At 43.2% G+C, this 21,063-nt stretch overlaps 1 protein-coding gene across 29 annotated transcripts in view; it reads right to left on the bottom strand.

The window, feature by feature from the left end:
• Positions 1–21,063, bottom strand: part of EPB41 (erythrocyte membrane protein band 4.1) — a 204,777-nt gene that overhangs the window by 173,361 nt on the left and 10,353 nt on the right. The window contains exon 1 of one of the 29 annotated variants that reach the window (XM_036846959.1): positions 11,914–12,114. The exons of the other annotated variants lie outside the window; for them this stretch is intronic. The gene's annotated coding sequence lies outside the window, so the exon portion shown is untranslated. Of the gene's footprint in view, positions 1–11,913; positions 12,115–21,063 lie in introns of those variants that run through there. 29 annotated transcript variants of the gene reach the window in all.

Raw genomic sequence — 21,063 nt, 5'->3', positions numbered from 1 at the left:
CCAGGAACCTTGTAGCAGTAGCCAAGTTCTATATCCCCTTCTGGAATTAATAGTCTGTGATACAAAGGACACTTCTTTTAACATTTAAACTTAGACTGCTCAGAGAACCAGGTGTTCCATCTTGATCACACCAAGTGATGTTTATCACCACTGCCCTCAGCCCAGCTTTGGACCTGATTAAGGACTAGGATCTCTTCAAGCAAAACTCTGAGATAAAATTACAACAAACTTAAAGGATAGCTCCTTAGGTATAAATGGGGTTAAGAATCAAAAAATGGGGAGGGAATATTTATTGAGAGCTATTTTGTGCCAAATTACTGAGTTATAATCAGAGATTATATAATCTGGGGTAAATGGTTAAAAGGAAGCCCCCCCCCCACTTCTACCCCCAAACCCCTCTGTTTTTTTCTGTGAATGCTAATTAGATATTCTACGAGTAACTGTGGTTTCCCTTAAAGGTTGTATAGACCTGGTGTTGATCACAAGCAAGAAGTGGCTCCTCTCTCAAATATATCCAAAGGCTGGCAAAACAGAGAACCTCTTTTTTTTCTTGGCCTTCTCCTTTGGGTTTAGGGCAATCTGTATATGCTGTAGGCACTCCCAGGTAGAAGCGTTAGTGGAAATGGCTTCTGCCACTGGAAGGCAGACATGTGTGTTGCAATTAAGAGGGGAGCCATCCCAAAAGAAGACCACCAATAAAAGAGGAGTTTTATCTTGTGAGCCAGATTATACAGAAGCATCCTAGTAACTCTCAGCTTATTTCCCTTTTGTATCTCCTAGCCTTTAGCAAAGTACTAAATGTTCCAGCCTGGTCTCAGCTGTGTACTACAGGAGTATTAAGAGAAGACTCACCTCTGGGACAGAAAATTAAAGGAAGGCAACACTCCCTGAGGTCAGCAAGGGATTCCCCCAGGGAAAGCTGAATCTTTGGGAACAAAAGTCCTTGCTGGGAGTTCCAATTATCCTACTCCATGTGCAGAATCTCCTCCTAAAGCCAACTCTGGAGGATACTGGCTTTTATTTATTAAGATAGAAAGCAGTTTCTTCCTACCAAAAACAACCTTACTGTAAAACCAGGTCTATCTGATTCCAAAATCCATACCGTTACTCGCTGCTACATCACACTGCCTCCAAATACTATTAATAGAAAACTGTTCAGCAAAAGTATGGGAGAGAATCATTTAAGAGAAGGAGGAGGAAGGAAGAAAGGGAGGGAGGGAAGGAAAGGGAAGGGGAAGGAGAAGGAGAAGGGAGAGAGGAAGGGATTTCTCCAAATCAATAAAAACAACTCATTGTGGATTGAATGTCAAAGATGGAAATATTTAAATTTAATATATGCACTTAGCATATACGAAGAGCAGTACCTGCTATATAGCTAACATTTCATATGTGTTCATCCCTTTCCTCAGAAACAAAGACAAGAGCCAAGTAGAAAAACGCTGTCTTAAGTTTTGGCTTCTGAAGTTCAAGTGTAATGATACAGATACCCAACAATAACAAAAAGCTCTACATTTCCTTATTGAAAAAGTATTCCCCAGGTAAAAAGAACCCAGAATGGGGGTGACTATGAAGTCACACATCAGTTCTCTGTTTCAAACAAAAAAAGAAACACACTATCTCACTTCTCCAACATGTTTCAACACAGAAATATATGCAAATTCACAAATTCATTAAACTGCAAAATCATTTGCTTTTTTATTTACTCTATGACAATAAGGTATAGTATCTTTTTGTATCTGCTAAAAGGAAGAGTCAAGGCACTTCAGATTTCAGGTGGCTATGTACAAATTCCCCTGCAAAAATACCCTCCCAACGAACAGCAGCCAAACCCCTTCCTGTTTTTCAACCTTGTATGTTTACTTTCACATCTGCCGAAAAAGATAAAAGCAACAATCGGGACATCAACCACATGATCGTGTCCTACCAACCCGGAAATGAAGCTCTGAAGCCAGAGCTGCTGTGAAACGGGTCTTTAGAATACTAACACTCAGGCTTAAAAATGTTACGGTGTAAGTCTGAATCAAATCCAAAGGCAGACAAAACCATATACATTTCTATAGAGCTATATTTATTTATATATAATAATAATATAGAAACATAGATGCCCAATTTAAGTAGAAAAACGGTATGGGTCAAGATATAAAAATTCTTCTCCTTAACCAAAGATTATTTGCCCCATTTTCACGAGGTCATATTTTATCATACGTAAAAGGGAACTGACATTTGCTGATTATCTGTGGATGGCGGGCACACTGCAGGTTTGTTTTTGTTTGTTATTATTATGTATTCTGTGTAATGTGGGTATTATCCTGATTTTACAGAAAACTGAGGCATAGAAAAGTACTTTCACAAGATCACAATCATTAAGAAATCATTATCTCTGACAGAAGGCCTGCTTCTCTCCTCCCTAACATGTTCATGGTTGTACTAAGTAAAGGTACAGCAGTAAAGAATTCGGCTTTGAGGCCAATTTTCACTTGCTAGTTGTACAACTTTGGACAAGTTACTTAATTTTTAACCTGCTACTTAAAATGTAAAATGGGATGACTCACACCTACTTCATAGGGTTGTGGTGAGGCTTAAATGTAAAAATAATGGCTAACATTTATCTGGTGCCAGACACTGTTCTAAATACCTTGCATATATTAACTCATTTTTCATCATAACAACCTTAAAAGGTAAGTATTTTTTATCATCCACATGTTACACAATGAGTAACTTGAGGTACAGAAGTAATTTGCCCAAGGTCACCACCAACTAAAGAGTGACATAACGAGAATTTAAAACCAGGCATTCTAGCCCTGGAGCTCACACTCTTCAACACCTATGTCATCCCTGCAAAGCACACAGCCCAGACTGTGGCTCATAGTAAGTCATCAATAAACAGTAGCATTACTATTTTACCAGGTATATAATACCACCCAGTAAATTGTGGTTGAAATGTGTTAAACCAAGTAGAAGAGCCAGAATTTTAACCCAGGTCATACTCTGTGCTCTTCCTATAACTATGTGCCTTTCCAACACGGCGCCTCTATTCCTAAGTTTTTGGTGCATGCCCAGTGATTTCTAATACTAGATCACTAAACTTCCTTAGGACAGGGGTCATGTCTTCTACACTTTTGTGACCACATATACACACAAGGTCCTGCTCATTGTGGATAATCAATTAGTATGTATTAATTAAATGATCATGCCACACCTCTGTTAAAATCCTCTCAAGAATTCCCATCTCTTGGGGCTTCCCTGGTGGCGCAGTGGTTGAGAATCTGCCTGCCAGTGCAGGGGACATGGGTTCGAGCCCTGGTCTGGGAAGATCCCACATGCCGCGGAGCAACTAGGCCCGTGAGCCACAACTACTGAGCCTGCGCGTCTGGAGCCTGTGCTCCACAACAAGAGAGGCCGCGATAGTGAGAGGCCCGCGCACCGTGATGACGAGTGGCCCCCGCTTGCTGCAACTAGAGAAAGCCCTCGCACAGAAACGAAGACCCAACACAGCCAAAAATTAATTAATTAATTAATTAATTAATTAATTAAAAAAAAAGAATTCCCATCTCAGAAAAAAAAATGCAAAGTCTGTAGCATAGCCAACAAGGCACCACATGAACTGCTCCTCCCGCCTGTAACCTCTCTGAACTCAACTCCTAACATTTCCCCCTAGATCATCTTGACCCTGCCATGCTGGCTTACTCAATGTTTCTCAAACACACCAAACACGCTTAACCTTTGCACATGTTGTTCCGCCTGGAATGCTCTTCTCCAGATACCATTCAGGACTCTGCTCAAAAGTCACCTTACCAGAGAGGTTGTTTCTGACCACTCTACTGAAAATATCCACCCCACTTCCCTCACTCTTTGTCCCCTTATCCTGCTTTCCCTGATCCTCACTAAAATCTTATATATTTTATCCCTGATTTGTATACTTTATTATTTGTCCTCTCCCACTAAAATGTAAACTCCAGACATTTCTAATCTACTTTTTTCACTGTTATGTCCCAAAGCACTTAGGACAGAGCCTGGTGAATAGTAGATGATCAATAAATATTTATTAAATTAATAAATGGTAGGTATATTAGTTGTCTACTGTCATACAACAAATTACCTCCAAAACTTGGTGGCTTAAAACAACAAACATTTATTATCTCAGTTTCTGTGGGTCAAGAATTCAAGCATGGCTTAGCTCGGTGCCTTTAGCTCAAGGTCTCTCATGAAGTTGCAGTCAAGTTGTCAACCAGGTTTACACTCCTCTCAAAGCTCAACTCTGCCTGAAGAACCTGCTTCCAAGCTCACTTTCATAGTAGTTACTAACAGACTTGGTTTCTCACCACGTGGGCCTCTCCATAGACTGCCTGAGTGTTCCTAGGTTATAGCAGCTGGTGATACGAGTGACAGGAAGAGGGCCAGAGAGTACCTAAGATGAGAGTGCCCAAGACAGAAACCACAGCCTTTTGTAACCCAATCTTGGAAGTGACATCCCACCACTTGTGCTGTATTCTATTCATTAGAAGTTAAGTCACTGGTGGACCTCCCTGGTGGCGCAGTGGTTAAGAATCCGCCTGCCAATACAGGGGACATGGGTTCAAATCCCTGGTCCGGGAAGATCCCACATGCCGCGGAGCAGCTAAGCCCATGCACCACAACTACTGAGCCTGCACTCTAGAGCCCACGAGCCACAACTACTGAGCCCACGTGCCACAACTACTGAAGCCCACGAGCCTAGAGCCCGTGCTCCGCAACAAGAGAAGCCATTGCAATGAGAAGACTACGCACTGCAACGAAGAGTAGCCCCCACTCGCCGCAACTAGAAAAAGCCTGTGCGCGGCAACGAAGACCCAAGGCAGCCAAAAATAAATAAATAAATAAATTTATTTAAAAAAAAAAAGAAGTCACTGGGTCCAGGGCACACTCAAAGGGCAGGGATTACACAAAGGCATGAAAACCATGAGGCAGGAATCACTGGAGCCATCTTAAAGGCTGCCTACCACAGTACACATAATAAAAATCTAAAAACAAAACAAAAACACGATGCCCTTTGGAAACCTGATATATTCTTTAAGATATTTATTTAAATATGATGCTCTGATCATTATGCAATCATTCACCCCAATGCTAGTCTTCTCAATCTTATGAAACACCAAAGGGAGTACATTAACTATTAAACATTTCTTGTTAACCAATGTTCACTAACAGTCATGTTAGAGATAATACAACTAGCAAAGAGAAGTCAACAAAAATAGCATCTGGAGAAAAGAAATTATTGGATGAATCTTTCTGAGTAGATGACATCAATCTTTTTAAAATATAGACTGGATATTCGTTGTTATTATGTAAATATTGCTAATTTTCTTATGTATGATAATGGTATTGTGACTAACGTAGAATAATCTCTTTATTCTTAGGAGATACTGAAGTATTTTAGGAGTAGATTGTCATGATATCTGCAACTTACTTTGCAAGAAAATATGATACACACACACAGAGGCAATCAGAAGCAGTCAGAATTTTAACCAGGTTTTAATCTTAATTATCCTGGAACTCACATTCTCACTACAATTCTACATGTCTATGTTACCTATCTAGCTACTGTACTAAGCAATATCTGTGTTTGGGGGGATGGGGAGGACAATGAAAGACACGATATTGACCCTCTGCCCTCCAGAAGCTGACAACCTCATTGGGAAACACCAGTTTCATGTGCAATATGAAGCAACACTTGACAAATTTGGTATGAAACAAATAAATGCTGCAAGAGTTCAGAAGAGGATTCCAATAAACCTTCAGAGAATAAAATATCTCTGAAACATCTTTCTTCCAACAGTTCTCTTATTCTTGGCATCCTTTCCCTTAACTATTTCTCCTTTACTTTATCTACTTGGCAACAACTGACTGATTATTTCCTACTAACAAAATTATCTGGAAACAATCTAAACATAAAGCACATGTTTTGCCTATTTGGAACACAGGATATGATTTTTAAAATAAAATACTATTCACATTTTCACTGGAAAAAAAACCCCACTAAATATACTATGTGGGTTTTCTTGCCGTCAAAAGCAATTGTGTTATTTCAAGTGTTGAGGATGCCAGAAAGCTTGAAGATTTAAAAATAACCTCACAAAGAGCTCATTTCCAACACCAGATGGAAAGAAATTACTCTAAAGACACATGTGTGGGAGGACATATATACAACATCATATGACACCACGCAAACGGCTTATATAATTATATAATACCATCAAGATTCGCAGAACACTGCAGGTAGTAAGTTAGCAACAGTGTCGATTTCCTGAATCATTAAAAACAATAAAAGGGCAAGAAAGTGCAAGTGGGTGGCAGCAATAAAAAAAAAGAGCCTTCACTTTAAACTGTCTTCCATGTGTCCCTACTGCATGATGAAATGGCTGGCAGGTAAAATTTGAGGGCTTAAATCCTTGAAGCTCTTGACAGGTCTGCCTGTGTCCATATGGTCAAAACCAGCAGGGTAAATGAATTTCAAAAATCTGTACCAAGTGTATTATCAAGGTGAAACACTTTTCACTTGAATATATGTAGAATTTCAAACTGGTTAATTGAAATACATGCCTGGGCTTCCCTGGTGGCACAGTGGTTGGGAGTCCGCCTGCCAATGTAGGGGACACGGGTTCGATCCCTCGTCTGGGAAGATCCCACATGCCATGGAGCAAATAAGCCTGTGTGCCACAACTGCTGAGCCTGCACTCTGGAGCCCACGAGCTGCAACTGCTGAGCGCACACGCCACAGCTGCTGGGGCCCGCGTGCCTAGAGCCTGTGCTCCGCAACAAGAGAGGCCGCGGCGGTGAGAGGTCCACACATCGCAACAAAGAGTAGCTCCCGCTCACTGCAACGAAGAGTGGCCCCCGCTTGCCGCAACTAGGGAGGGCCCGCATGCAGCGACGAAGGCCCGGCGCAGCCAAAAGTAAATAAATAAAATAAATAAATTTGAAAAAAAAAATTTTTTTTTAATTTTTTAAAGATAAAAACTCTTTAAAAAAAAATGCCTGACATATAAATTAAAATAGCATTTCTTTATAAGATGATGTACTCAAAGACATACTGTTAAGATCCCATTGTGTTAAAATGATTCTAACAGGGTTACTGAATTTATGTAAGCATTAACTAATAGTTAAATAGCAATCACAACTGAACCTTGGCATAGTACTACATATTCATAAATTACCAAAAGTATACATTTCTGTTACACTTGTTGTGGGTCACAGGCTGAAATTTAACCCATTCAAAATAATCCCATGCTTTAATGTTGTTAAATCACAGAGTTGCTCACTCAGTAACTTTATAATGGTTTAATGCTATCAAAATATAATATTAAAGTGTCTGAGTGAATATTAACGTGGAAAGTAACTAAACCTCAGTCTATGTTGGGTCCAGTGTTACAATTCAGCCATATAAAGGGCCTACCAAAAAGTTTATCTGGATTTTTATAGAGGATGGTAGACACAAGGAGCAGGCAGATCGCATTTATAAATCACAATTAACTACAGGAGTATATATTATACTCTATTTTATTTTATCTTATTATTTCCACCTATTTCCAAAAAGAAATTGATGTATTCCTGTCCCTATTAATAGATAATATTATTAGATAATACAGTTGACCCTTGAATAACAGGGGCTTGAACTGCACAGGTTCACTTATACACAGACTTTTTTCAATAGTAAACACTACCGTACTACACCATCCAAGGTTGGTTGAATCCTCAGAGGCAGAACCACATACATGGAAGAACCACATATATGAAGGGCCAGCTATAAGTTACACATGGATTTTCAACTGCACGGAGGGTCAGCACCCCTAACCCCTGCATTAAGGGTCAACTATAATCTAGAATTAACCCGTGCACCTAGAGCCCGTGCTCTGCAATAAGAGAAGCCACCGCAATGAGAAGCCCGTGCACCACAACGAAGAGTAGCCCCCGCTCGCCGCAACTAGAGAAGGCCCGTGCACAGCAACGAAGACCCAATGCAGCCAAAAAATAAATTAATTAAATAAATTTATTAAATAAATAAATAAATCCTAATCTAACCCAGTGTGTACACCAGAGTATTTGTTACACCACATTTTACTGAGCACACCATGAACCCACTCATAAAAAGGACACAAAGTAAGCTACCAGTGGCATACCAACAAACTTAAATGAACAACAAAAATTGACATATATATTTGGAATCTGGCTCTTCTCTAACTAAAAGCTATTACAGATGCAATGAATCAACTACCTTCCAATAATTCTAGATTCTCTGCATAAATAAGACCTGTAACTGATCAATTCAGAGGCCTCTTTTAATAGTTTTTAAAAGTTTAATCCTTGGGGCCTTTATTCACAGAAAAAAAGCAAAGTTGTTCATAAGAAAAAAGATGTTAGAATTATTATTGTTTAGCTCACAAATAAAATAAGGACATTCTACGCTCAAGCAGTTGGGGAAAAAACAAGTCCTTTAGAGGTAGCAATGAATCTGCATTTGAATATACATGTGACCAATCACGAATTTGATGAGACTCTTGGAAAAGTACACTGGCAGCACTTGCACTGACCTGCTTCTTAGATAACAAGGAAACAGACTGTGATCTAAATATGCGCTCCTATTGATTTCAGAACCACATTTAGCCCCTGATAGCCACTGATATTCTAAAGTTATAAAATCAGATCACCAATATTAAATTAGATTTGGACATTCAGAAAACAATATAAGCAAGCCCTATAACTCACATCACAAATCACAGACTGCACATTTTAAATCACAATCTACTGATAAGCATACCAAAGTACCTGCAGAGAATTCAAGAATCCTGTGACTTTTAGGCAATGCTTCTGACAAGCTTAACTCTGAAGCTTTCTTAGGAGCAGGAGGAAGGAAACCAAATAGCACTGTAAGCACACTATCTCCCATAAAATGAATCTGTTTAAAATTAAGACCATAAACTAAGGAATAAAATGGAAGGCTGGCTTTGTAGTTTCCAAAAATTTTAAACTCAAGCTGCATACAAGAAAACATCACACTGGTGAATTTTAAATGTGAGGCACAAACCTGACAAAAGAGAATAACAGGAAAAATACATAGGTCATATCTCAACAAAATGCCACAACCATTTTTTTTCAGAGGAGACAGAAATCATTTAAAATCATTTGTTAATTTAGATATTAGCTTAGAAATGTTTCTTAAGAGAAAAAGAAAGGATACAAGTACTTTTAAAATGAAAAGAGAAAGATTTGTGTACTATTCTCTTACTATTATATAAAGTATCACATCATGTTATTTTACATATTATATTGAGGATGAGCCTACTTTAAAACGTAGGCTTGGGGGTTCCCCGGTGGTCCAGTAGTTAAGCCGCTGAGCTTCCAATGCAGGGGGCGCCGGTTCAATCCCTGGCCAGGGAACTAAGATCACACATGCCTTGAGGCGCAGCCAAAAAATAAAATTAAATAAAACATAGGCTTGTTTACCATATCTAATACTTGGATACAATAAATATGATTTGAATGTTTAACCAACATTAAGGACACGTTGACCCTTAGACCACCAAGAAAGAGAAGAGATGTAGAAAGCAAGCAGAAATCCACCTAAAATGTAAAACTTTCTTCTATTAGTTTAGTCTATTTGTTGACAGCCAGAGTTTCCAAGTGTTAAACTTGTCAACTGGTAGAGTCCTTAGCTCTGAGTAGAATGGAAGCCTAAGCGATTTTCTTAATCTACCATCAGCCATCCTCTACCACTAAGGGCTACACACATTGATGGGGCACTTAGGACCTAAATCCTTTTGACAAACACCAGTTAAAATTCAACTGGCTGGCCATATTGAGGAAGCTCAAAGAAAACTCAAAACAAAACAAAAAATTCCATCAAGTTCCTTTCACATAGGGAAATTTTCCCCACACTTCAAATTACTAATATGGGACATTTTTAAGAGAACTGAAAACTGTCAGAAGGAATATATATGACAAGCATAGATGGAACCTCATGGCCAAAGGTACAGAGATGGGAAAGCACGGGTTATTACTGAGCAGTTCTTTTTGGTTGGAAAATACAAGTAATAAAGAGAATAAAGGTAGAAAGGTAGATTGGGACCACATTGTGCAAGGACTTACCTAAAAGATATTTGGTTATAAAACACTGGTATAAATGTTGGAAGAATTTCGGTGAGGCCTAAAGATCAAAATCATTTATTTGTAAGCCTGAATTCAATTATACAAGGAAAAAAAGTGTAGTTTTGTTACTAGAAGAAAGAGGAATCAGAAGGTTAGTATGCTGCTGCAGGTAAGTTCACTTTTAATAGTGGCAAAGATATACCGCACTTCAGTTTCCCCAGGGATATGAATAACGCCTATCTTTACCTTAATTATAACCTTCCTGTAGAAGGCACTCTGAATTAGCACCTTGATACCAAGGCAACCTGATGTTCAGGCATTATATCCATTTTTTTTAATCTGTCATTTATTGAGTGCTTATTGTGTGCCATATATTCTGCTATGTACTCCATATGGATTATATTAATAACACCTCAAGAAACTATTTTATGAAACCAAAATTGGTCAGCTGGCAAAGAACTTATTATGTTTCCAAATTACAGAAAAGGAAAATGAAGAGTACATCAAGTTTCCATAAAAAGTAAGAGTTAATTGCTCCACAACAAAATTGGGATGATAAGAATTATATAAAGATATTTATAATATATATAGCATATATATAAATATATTTGATTTAAACGGTAAAAAATACTGCCAAGACTGAGATATAGAAAACAATAATGAGCAACAGCACTGGGTACAGTATATATCCTCAAGAGAGTATAAATCCACTATAATAATATCCAAGACAGAGACATTACCATTTCTTGCAATCTTCCCTAAAAACAGAAAGAACAGAATAGCAGCTGTGAAATCACCCAGACTACTAAAAAAAGCTCGGCATCTCTTTAAAAAAAAACTAACTCCTTATCAGCAATACATGCCAAAAAAACGACGTCTCCACAGACTAGGCATTTATGGTTGGGTACAGTTAGAGAAACAACAGGATGACAGTCGCTATCATGTGGCCAGAAACCTATCCGTCAGCAATTTGTTTCACGTGAGATCACTTTCTCTCTCAAGAGAATGCCCGTTTCTGGGAAGAAAAAACCTCTTTTGGCAAACCCCCACCAGGACTAACAGCCTGGGGATGCATCTCGGAGGGCGAGCCTAGATCCAGCCTCTCCACAGGTAAAGGCAGCCCAGCAAGCAGGAGGAAATACGTCCAAGCCGACAGATGCGCGAACTGAAAAAGGAGGTCACGACGCTGAGAGAATCGATTTAACCCTTTGGTCCCTGGGACCCGGGAAGACTCAGCGGGAGAGCATAGAGTCCTCGGGTTTGGGGAATTTTTTTTAATGATGTGGGTGTCTATGGCGGGAAGGCCTTAAAGTCCTTGCAGGGCTCCCTCCACCCCTCACATTGCGCCTGACTTCTCCAGACCGCCCAGCTACCTCTTCACCGAGAAACCTCTCTGAGGCTGCACCCCACACCTTCGCCGCCCGAAACCTGCAACTCGCCCCCATCTGGTTTCCTTACAGGGCTCCTGCCCACTGTACAATGACTGACAGACCAGACGGTACCGATTTCCCCTCGTCAAAAATGCACCCCGAGCCTAACTTTTAAACGCTCCCCCAGCGCCACCCCTGCCTCTTTCCCCTCAGGCCGGCCGCGTCCCGGCTCCAGCCCCTCGGCCACCGGCGTACCGAAGGCGTGCGGAGGCTGTGGAGCGCGCTCCCCCGGCCCGGGCCTGCGGGGGGCTGGAGACAAAGAGGCTTCGGCGCCGCTGCGGCCTCCAGGACCGTCCCCTCGGGGACAGCTCCGCGACCCCCACCCCAGCTCCGCTCGCGCGCCGCCGCCGCCTAGCCTCACCGCTGGCTCCGGGGCCCGGGCTCCCGCGCCCGCCTCTGCAGCCGCCAGACGAACAATGGCAGAAGGAGGCGCCGGCGTCCGAGGCTCGGCCCTCTGCGGCTCGCTGGCCCGCGGGCTGCTGGCGGGCGGAATGACTGACTGACTGACTAACCCACCGGCGGAGGGAGGGAGCGAGTGAGTGAGGGAGCGAGCAGGCGGCCCCAGCGCGCGCCCTCCCGCCTTCACTCAGCGAAGCGAGGCCCGCCCGGCCCTTAGCCAGCCCGCCCCGCGCGCCCCTCCCCCTCTATTCGCCACAACATTGTAGTAAATTTCTATTGGATGGCGCCGCAGGGAAGTAGTGGGCCGGGCCCGAGGCCCGCCAGCCCATTGGCTGAGGCCAAGTTCGGGCTCCTCTCATTTCCCCCCCTCCCCTAAGCCGGTAAGTAGCAGGGCGGGGAAGGAAAAAGAGGGGAAAAGGCTAGGGGCTGGCCGCGTGTGCGCAGGCGCAGGTCGAACCCGCTCTCGGGTCCGTGCGTTCCCGGCCCCTGAGGTACCCACGTGGGGAACGTAGCCAGTGCCCTGGACGAAGGTGACGCCCTTTCCCACCCCACCCACCCCAAGGAGGGCCAGGTAAGGGTCTGAGATTTGGAAGTTGCTCCCGAGCTACCCACGCTGACTGTCCCCCAAATGGACCTAGTGACCTTGGGTAAGTCATTCAGCTTTTCTGGGCCTCAGTTTCCCCATCTACTAACTTTACGTCTCTAGGCGCCATTCCAACCCTGACATTCGATGAGACTTCACCTCTCCGGGCAGCTGTGTAAGGCCTGAAATGGATGCTGAGTGTTGTGGGCACGCCAAGATTTCAGCTGTCTTCTGCATTTACGGGTCTCCTAATTCTTCCCCGGCTGCCTCAAAATCATGAAAACTTAGCTTCGGAAGTCTGGTCTCCAGATGAACCTAGGGTTGCTCTGACAATTGCCTGATGTGCTGTTATTTCCTTTCATTACTTTCAGAGGCCCCTTGGACCTTCATACTCCCTGCCAGGCTGGTGTCTGAACAGGCGAGCAGAAAGAAGGCTCTGTTTTAAGCATGGTCCCTATAAGGTAAGATAATTCTGGTATTCCCATTTTCGAGATGAAGAAACCCAAGCAGAGAGGCTTAGACCTGCCACGATTAGAAGCCAGGCAATCTGACATCGGAGCCTGTATATGACAGCTAGACCATCTCCTCGTATCTAATCACAGCCCCCTCACAACTCAGCTCAGCCTCTAGAAACAGACTACCTGAGTTCAATTCTCAGTCTCCCTAATTGTTTGCCCTACTCTGTGCTTGTTTCCGACCCATAAAAGGGGATAATAACAATTCCTACCTCATAAGAGTTATTGTGAAAATTAAATAAGTTAAAATAGGTAAAGGGCTGGGACTTCCCTGGTGGCGCAGTGGTTAAGAATCTGCCTGGCAATGCAGGGGACACGGGTTCGAGCCCTGGTCCAGGAAGATCCCACGTGCCGCGGAGCAACTAAGCCCGTGTGCCGCAACTACTGAGCCTGCGCTCTAGAGCCCATGAGCCACAACTACTGAGCCCATGAGCCACAACTACTGAAGCCCGCGCACCTAGAGCCCTTGCTCCGCAACGAGAAGCCACCGCAATGAGAAACCAGCACACCACAACGAAGAGTAGCCCCCGCTCGCCACAACTAGAGAAAAGCCCACGGCAGCAACGAAGACCCAATGCCGCCAATAATTAATTAATTAATTTAAAAATATATATATGTAAAGGGCTTAGAACAGTGCCTAGCTCACAGTAAGATCTACCTAAGTGTTAATTATTACTGCTATCTGGAGACTAAAATATGGACTGAGAGGTGTGGGGCTCGCTGACATAATAATATATTTGGTAAGCACTCAATTGCCAGCACCGAGCTGAGCACATTACATGGTTATCTGTTTGAAACATCATAAGAGACTCTTGAGGACCACCTGACTACCCTATCTAAAACAGCCTCCACTTACACACCCTTGCCCTGCTTTAATTTTGTTTCATGGCACTTCTACCTGACTTTCTACTATATATTTACTTATTTGTCCCTCTCAATAAATTGCTGCAGTTTAGACTCACTAGACTGCAAGCTCCAGGAGGGCAGGGACTTTGTCCTCTTGCTCATCTCCCAGAACAGTGCACACTAAATAAGTATTTGCTGAACGAGTGAATGAGTTATCCCCATGTTATACATAAGGAAGCTGAGGCTTAGTTAGGTCAGGTGACTTGGCCAAGGTCATTCTGTGTACTAGGGATGAAGCACCTGTTCTTGAATATTCTGGTCCCCTGCCTCAGGTCCTCAGGTTCGGGAGCTCTAGCTCCACCACCTCTGTGCCTCAGAGGCTTCCTTCACCTATCAGACCTGGAAATCTGGTGCCATGAAGGATAAATCCTGAAGATCAATCACAAGACAGCTCACCACTACCACCACTGTGTTATCCAGCAAATACAGGTTCATGAAAACCAATATTCTCTATGCCATGAAGTGCTAGGCAATGACACACTGTACCTAAAGAGGCTTCATTGGAGTGTGTAGTATTTAATAATCATCACCCTGAAAAAAAAGTGGGGATCTTAGGCTAGCAGAAAACAGCCAGACATAAGGCAGATGTAAACCACTCAAATGCCGAGTGCCGTGCAACACCACACCAAAACTGTTGACACAGGCTTTAGAATCTTAAAGGTTTCAAATCCAGTCCTGGCTTTTAATTCTTAGCCTGGAGATGAAAGGGCTTTGTAAACTGTAAAGTACTATCCACACATGAGGGATTTTTGTTATTAGTTAGGTACACACCATCACCTGTTAGGCTAAGTGCCAGATCTTTGAGTATAGCAGGGCCCAACACATAGTAGGGGGTGAGAGGAAAAGTAATGCCCAATCCAAAGGCAGAGAAACTACCCTTACTCCTGTGCCCATCTGCCCTCTCAGAAGAGACCTCTGCAAACCAGACATCCGGTCCCAGCTCACCCTGCAGAGGCTGCCAATGAGTACAGGGTAAAGGTCCCAAGCACCATCTCTGCAGCTAATTTCCTAGGAAGAAACTCAGCTCCCTCCCTGCCTGCTGCTCCATGCTCACATCTGGGTGGCGGCTGTGCCATGCATGCTCCAAGCCCCAGGATGGGGTCTCTAGGGGCCATCTCTATCCCGCCTGCCAGCTGAGCCCACCTCTGCCTCCCCCACCACCCCTCCTTTTCCTTCCTAGGGAATACAGGCCCTGCAAGCTGCCTCTCAGCCCCTGGAGCGGTCAAGGGCACTAAGGGAAAAAAACAAAAAAGAAAAAAGACAACATGAAAGGGTCCTAATCCTTCCCCATTGCAAACTGAGCTCCAGCAAAAAGCAAACACCAGCTGCACAGAAGAGGGTGAAATTAGACGGTGAAATTAGGTGGTGACCAGGGGGGAAGGCCAGGGAGAGTAGATGGGGCCTCCGATGACCTGGAAAAGATGAGATTGGAAGAAGGCGGGGGTGGGGTGGGGGAACAGTTGGAGTCTGAACCATTCCCAAATCCGGGACTTAGGCAGATTAGGGACACAGCTGGCCTGAAGCCCCAGTGGTAGGGCTCATGGAAAACATTTGTCGGTTGTGGGGAGTGGCAAGAGATGAAGAGGGCTTTGAAAAGCTGGGCCCACCAGCAAAGTGTTCTGAACAGTCACTACTGAATAAAAACCAATCCTGGTACCAAAAGTACATGAAGAGTAGAGCTTTCCATCCAGCCCATGGTAATAAAATTGCAGTCATTTTAGACCTTTTAATCACAAATGACAAATCAAACAAGCTATAACAAGGTGGAAAATTTGCTGTTTATACAGTGGTATACCTTTCTAGGGGATTATTTTTAGTAGTAGTGCTTGCATTGTTCGCAGAAAATATAGTTAAGTAAGAAAAAAAATTTTAATCAAGATAAAGCCATCAATCAGAAATGACTACCATCAATATTTTGGTGGGAGATTTCCCTTCTAGTACCTCTCCTGACAGATATACTTTTTTGTTTATATATATTAAGTCATATGAAATTGCTGATTTTATAGGTTAAAATGGTCAAGTATCAGCAATTGCATATGGTTCAGCCTAATGCTTTTTTAAATTTTAGATCATATTGTTTCAGAACCAACTTTTTTCTCCTAACAATATATTATGGCATCCACAGTGCCCTCAAGTGGATGTACCATAATTTAATTAAACCTAAATGTTATTAGACATTTAGGTTATTTCCCATTTTTCTCTCTTTTTATTTCTTTTTTCTTTTTCTTTCCCTTTTTTTCCCCATTTTTCTCTCTCATATACTTGACAAATATCCTTTTATCTAAATCATACCCATGATTATTTTTTAGAACACACTGACTGCAGCATATATTTTTTAATTATAACATACACAGCTGCCTGTGATGGTCATTTTTTGAGATAAAAGCAAAAGAAATCAGCAGATGCAATGAAAGACAATACCATGAATGAATACTCTTTCACATGTGAAAACACAAGAGCATGTTTTGACCTCTTTGATAGAATGCACTTTGCTTACAAAAATTGCATTAAGCTCTGTTTTAAAGAGTTCCCTGTGCACAGTAAAAGCAAAAACAGCTAAGTATGATTAAAATCCATATATTGGATTTGGCAAGTTATGTCCTTTCTGCTGTGAAGACACTCCAAGAAACAAGGGGCAGAAGGGAAGAAAGTTGAAATTGTAAAAGAGGACCCAGTGGACCGTTTAGTAAGGTATTGCTTTAGGCCTCTAGATTCACAAAATGTTAGAACTGGATAGGCCCTTAGAGATCATCAAGCCCAAGCTGGTTTTAAACATATTGGGAAATGGGTCCAGAAACTGGAAGAGACTTGCCTGAGGTCACATAGCACAGGGGCAGCAGAGCCCAAACTTGAACCTAAGTTTTCTGACCCCTACTCCAGATTCTGTTCACTGCCTTCTTCTAAGTGCAGCTACATTTCTCGTCCAAAGCTGGAGGCCAGGCTAAATTGTACAGCCATATAACCTAGGACTGTCTGAGCCGGAAGGGACCTTAGAGATAACTTATTATTAAAAATAATGACCACGACATTTATTAGATATTTACTACGTGCCAGGCACGTACTGAGTACTTTATATGCATTAATGCACTTAGCCGCATAGCAACCCTGCAAAGTGTTATCAGCCTCAATTGCAGTTGAAGGAACTACAGTCTAGAAACATTAGGTGATTTGCCCAATGTCACACAGTTTAAACAAAGTCCATCTGCTACCACTGTCCTCTGCTCCACACTGCTTTCATATCACTCTCAGGAAAGCACTTTGGAAATGAGATGAAAGAACAACATCAACATCTGTCCCAAGACCCCAGGGAAAGGCTGTTGTGGCTGCTTCTGATTGGAGCCCTGGGACATTCAAGGAGGGACCCAAGAATCTGACCTCCCATGACCCTCCCCAACCCCCTTCTCTCACCAGCTGGAGTATACCTAATGTCCCTGATCCAGCCAAGCCTCCAGCTCACTCAAGCTTAACCCACTAATTCTCTATCCCTCAGGCAGGGAACCCTCTAGGCCCAGAGGGTTTCCCAAGAAACATGGGAACAGGCTCAGTGCCACCAGCTAGCTGAGCTCCTTCTAAACCTGCTAAAGTCAGCCTGGCCCAACCCTCCCCTGGGAGAGGGCAGAGGAGGAGCTATGGGGAAGCAGGAGGAGACTGGGTACCCAGAAATGGCCAGGTTTGACTTGCCCTAAGATCCTCCAAAGCTGCTGTGGCAGGACAGTTCCTGAGCTGTCTGTCTAGCATTTAGCTAGTCTCCATTTCTAAGCCTTCCAGTGACTGGGAGTTTTTCCATGGGGAAAAAAGAGAGAAATGACTACAAATAAGTCCAGCCTCAGCTCTGCAGTAAGTTCACTGTGTGACTGTGGGCAAGTCACTTACCCTCTCTCTTAGTCAGCTCCGTCTGCTTAACAAAATGGCATAGACTGGGTGGCTTAAGCAACAGAAACTTATGTTCTCACAGTTCTGGAGGCTGGAAGTCCAAGATCAGGGTGACACCCTGGTCAGATTCTGGTGAGGGCTCTCTTCCTGGCTTGCAGACAGCCACCTCTTCTCATGTCCTCACATGGCAGAGAGAGAGGGAGCTCACTGATATCCCTTCTCATAAGGACACTAATCCCATCATGAGGGCCCCTCCCTCATGACCTCATCTAATTCTAATCACCTCCCAAAGGCCCCATCTCCAAATACCATCACATTGGGATTAAGGCTTCAATGTGAATTTTGGGCGGGACACAAATTTTCATCCATTACACCCTCTCTGGGCTCCCATTTCCACACCAATCAAATAGAGGTACCCACCCAGGATATCACACGGGGTAGCAAGAAGGATCAATTATGTGGGAGGTGCAAAGGGTTCTTCAGATTACAAGCCCACACCTGTGCTAAGTATGATTTGTATTGTTTATTTTTATTCTGCTGTCAACCAAGCAGAAAAAAATCCTCAATCCCAAGGCAAAAGCCTCCCTGGAACTGAGGACATGCTGGTCCCCCCTTTCTTCATCCAGCAGACATTATTGAGCACCTCTTATGTGTAGGCACTGGGGATCACGGGATGAATGAGATGAGACCAGTAGCACCAAGAACAAACACCTTCATCATCATCCCATATTCAGGTGATGGCAAGCAGAGATAAAAGGATTGGGGGCTTTTAAGGTAAGCAGACCGAGGTTCAAATCAAAGCTCCACCACTGAGATGCTATGTGAGTTCAGGCGAGTCACTACTTCTCTCTTCCTTATCTATAAAATGGGGATGACATCTGCTAGCCATTGTACCAAGTACTCTTCATGCAACACGTCACTGAACCTTTACAACAGCCCCTTGAACACGGTATGACTCTAATTCCCATTTTACAGATGAGGAAATAGAATCTCAGAGAAGTGAAAAACTTACCCAAGATCACCCAGCTAGTAAGAGTCAGAGTTAGGATTCAAACCCACATCTGCCTGGCTTTATTGCTAGTACCGTCTTACAGTTTACAGATTGCCTGCATTCGGGTAATGGTCATTATAATAATACCAGCATAAAGAGTACTCTCTATGTGCCTAGATCCTTTACCTGCATTCCCTTATTTAGTTGTCACAACAACCCTATGGAGTGGGTACTATTTTAACCCCATTCTTTAGCTTTGGGACCTGAAGTCAGAGAGGTGAAGCAATTTGCCCAATGTCACACAGCTAAGAAGGGGTATAGTGGGGAAACCAAGTGTGTCTGACTCCAGAACCCTATCCTTGCCCACTACACTATCCTGCCTTTCTTCCCTGGTGAAGCCAAGCAGGTGTCTATCTCTTTATCTCTGTTTGACAAATGAGAAAGCTGAGGCCCAGCAAAAGGTACTGATGTGCCTACGGGGACCCAACAACTCAGCAGCTAAGCAGGGACTTGAACCCAGGCTCCTGAGCCTTAAACATAGGGTTATTTCCTCCACCCATAATACCTGAATCCTGGGCACCAGAAAATGGCCCTGTGAGCTGGACCTTTGGGAACTATACCTCCCCCAGAGGCATGGGGACCCCCCTCTAAACCAGGCTAGGCATGGAGAGTCAGGCATGTGGGGGAGAAGAAACTTTGCAGAATATTGCCTGGGGAAGACAGCGATTGAGCTGGCATGCAGGTGCCCCTAGCTTTGGGCACCTCTGTCTTGGTCTTCCTAAGCCATGGACCCATAGCTGGGAAGGGGGTAGTTATACAGGAAGCCACTCCAGGCCTGGGCCCCTGCTGGCTAGCACAGCTCTTTGCTGTGATTTCTGCTGAAAAACAAAAAGCTCAATCCTCTGGGCCTAAGTGCTAATTACCAATAATGACATAATAACCATGTGGGCCCAACAGCCAAAGAGTCCCAACTAGAAATTCTGCATAGCTCAGACTCAGGAACAAAAGATTTGGGCACTCCAGCTGAAACTGATGCTCTGGCAGAAAATGTCAGAAGCTAAAGGGCTTCAGGGTTGACCCAACCAAGGTATTATCTGGCAGATGGAGATGATGACCACTCATACAATTATTTATTGAGAATCTAGTGTGTGTGTGTGTGTGTGTGTGTGTGTGTGTGTGTGTGTGCGCGCTCAATAGTGCTAGACCCAGAGAGAAGAGGCTTCATTTATTCATTAATTCACTCCACAAATATTTACTGAGCACCTACTATGAACCACACACTCTTCTAGGTACAAGGGATATAACATTGAACAAGAAAGACAAATATTACCATCGTCACTGAGCTTACGTTCCAGTGGGGGAAGTCAAACAATAAGCAAATATTCTAGAAAATATTGTATGTCAAAAAGTGATAAGTGCTGTGGAGAAAAATAAGCCAGAAGGGAGGATAGGGAGTGTTGGTGTTGTAGTGCCACACTGTTAAATAGAGTAGTCAGGAAAGGCCTTACTGAGCAGGTGACGTGTAACCAAAAAAAATTAAGGAGATGAGAGAACAAGTCATGAAAGGATCTGGGGGTAAGTGTTCCAGGTCGAAGGACCAGCAAGTGCAAAGGCCCTGGGGTGGAAGCGTGGCTGGTGGATTCAAGGACTTGCTGCCTGAGATCATACCTCTAGTCATTAACAGAGCTGGGAGAGAAAAGGCATCAGACAGACTGATCTCCCACTGTGTACCTGAACTCTCTTACATCTTAGGACAATTCTGGAGGTAAGGATTATGCTCACTTTTCTCACCACTTTACAGTTGAGGGAATGAGACCCACAGAAGAGAAGTAATGATCCCACATCACACATCTAGAATAGGCAGGTCTGCTTGCCTCCAGCTTTCTCCGGCCTCCCTGCTCTTCTTCTCTATGCCCTGTCTGTGCAAATCCTAAATAAGTATGTGTTGAGTGAATGAATGAACAGATGAATCCTGCACATTCTCAAGCCCTGCCTTCTCCGTGAACTGCTTCCTAACTGGCCTTGGCTGATTTCTTCTTGTCTCTGCTAATCTAAGAATAACAACAACAATAATTCCAGTGTGCCAGCTATGGATGGAGTACTCTACCTGAATTATCTAATTTATCCCTTAAGTACCTATGAGAAGGTGCTAATATTTTTCCCATTTTGTAAGTGAGAAAAGTAAAGCTCACTGAGGTAGAACAACTTGCTAGAGGTCCCACAGCTGGTCAGTGATGAAACTGC

This window comes from Balaenoptera musculus, chromosome 1 (genome assembly GCF_009873245.2).
Source record: "Balaenoptera musculus isolate JJ_BM4_2016_0621 chromosome 1, mBalMus1.pri.v3, whole genome shotgun sequence".
Classification (NCBI taxonomy): domain Eukaryota; kingdom Metazoa; phylum Chordata; class Mammalia; order Artiodactyla; family Balaenopteridae; genus Balaenoptera; species Balaenoptera musculus.
This window is presented reverse-complemented; position numbering and strand designations above follow the sequence as displayed.